This window comes from Prosopis cineraria, unplaced genomic scaffold, assembly GCF_029017545.1.
Source record: "Prosopis cineraria cultivar Desert tree isolate PC_DT_omini unplaced genomic scaffold, ASM2901754v1 PC2032, whole genome shotgun sequence".
NCBI lineage: Eukaryota > Viridiplantae > Streptophyta > Magnoliopsida > Fabales > Fabaceae > Prosopis > Prosopis cineraria.
In genome coordinates, this window is record NW_026557357.1 from 14,264 (window position 1) to 16,006 (window position 1,743).

Sequence of the window (1,743 nt, forward strand, 5' to 3'; positions counted from 1 at the left end):
ATGCATTTATTTTTATTTATATGTCTCCAAAGAGACGTGACTATCCCTAACTTGTATGACACAGGTCTCTCATATTGTGATTTTTTGAAAATTATCAAGGCTGTGTCTATATGCTCTCAGATGCACATAATAATCCCCATCAAACATTAATAATATTAGCAATGCTAATAAAGGAATTAGGGAAGCACAGGAGGGTGTGTTTGTAATTATGAGCATGAGTTGGGAGCTCAAAATCGAGTGAGTTATGGAGATAGGAGAGTTTGGTGGCTCTTCTTGCTTTCATTTACGGCATTGAAACCAACCATATAACTAGAGCTGTATAAAAGTCAGAACGATACTAGATTTCACCTGAGTTAAAAGTTCAGTCTCTTTTATGAAAAAGATTGAGTTAGGCAACCCGTAGTCCAGTCTTATTCAATGATAACCCAAAAATTAACAAGACCGGACTTGGTCTATAGAATTGAGAGACTGATCTTGTCAGTCCCATACTCACTTATCTTTTTTTCCTCCTTTTATTCTATGAGAGGCAATAATTCATTTTAATATAATAAATTCAATTAAAATAGTAAAGACACTTATAATAATAATAAATCCATAATAATTTCTAACAACAAGAAAAAAAAATATTTCTGTTATAATCAAAATGATTTAAAGTTATAATTTTAATAAAAACAGCACACAATAAAATTCAACAACACTATATTACAATAACAATTTAAAAACAAACCAACAAATCTTCATAGAATCATCTCCTTAACATCAATTACACTGCAAACATTTGCCAAAAATAAATTAATTATAATTATAATAAAAAAATTAATAGGATTAAACTGAATCAAGTGATCCGGATGCCTAGTCTCTTGTCTAGTCTAACCCGAATAAATAGTCTAATCTTTTCAGTCTTTTTGGTCCTGAAGGATTAGTATTTATACGGACCAAACAAGATTGAGACTATATCTCAAGTTGGAGTGAACCAGACAGGACTGAAAGACTTTTGCACAGCCTTACATACAACCAACAAAAATTACTTAAGTTGGTAAAAGATTTGATTCATAATATATAAGGTTGTAAGATTAAATCTCACTATCAATATAAAAATTTTGTTAATGAGTGATCAATAAATATTTTTATAAATATTTTTTAAATTTAAAAATATGGTTTGACTTTGGTGGTTTTCGAATCTAATTCATTTAAATTTTTTTATATAAAGAAAAAGAAACAAACTATATACTGAGAAAATTGATTAAAAATCAAATCTGCACGTAACTGCAAATATACAAGCGTGTGTGTGATTAGACCTTCTTAATTCTCTGCTTCGGTTAAATCTCTCTGTACTCACCATTCTCAATAAATCATCGTTATTGTCTAATCTCACACCATAACAGGAGGCTATTCACAACAACAACAAAGAAGACGGGTTAGCGGTGACTTGCCAATTACCACAATTCAACCTACTAATGTTAAAATTCAAGGATCGAATCTGATTAACTATTAGCAACTGATAAATTAAGTTATTAGACGTTGGAATCTTGTCGGTTCTAAAAAGAGGACAATAATTGGGCCGTATTTCTTGGGTTGATGCTTTTGGGCAGATTGACGTAGGCCCAGGCCCAGGCCTAGCTCTTATCATTTCCTCACTGGACGATATCGAAAGTAAAGCAAATTTTCTTCCATTCTGAATCAGGTTTTACTGATTAACACAATTTGAAAAGTTAATCCAACTTGCTGGCAAGAAATAAAAAA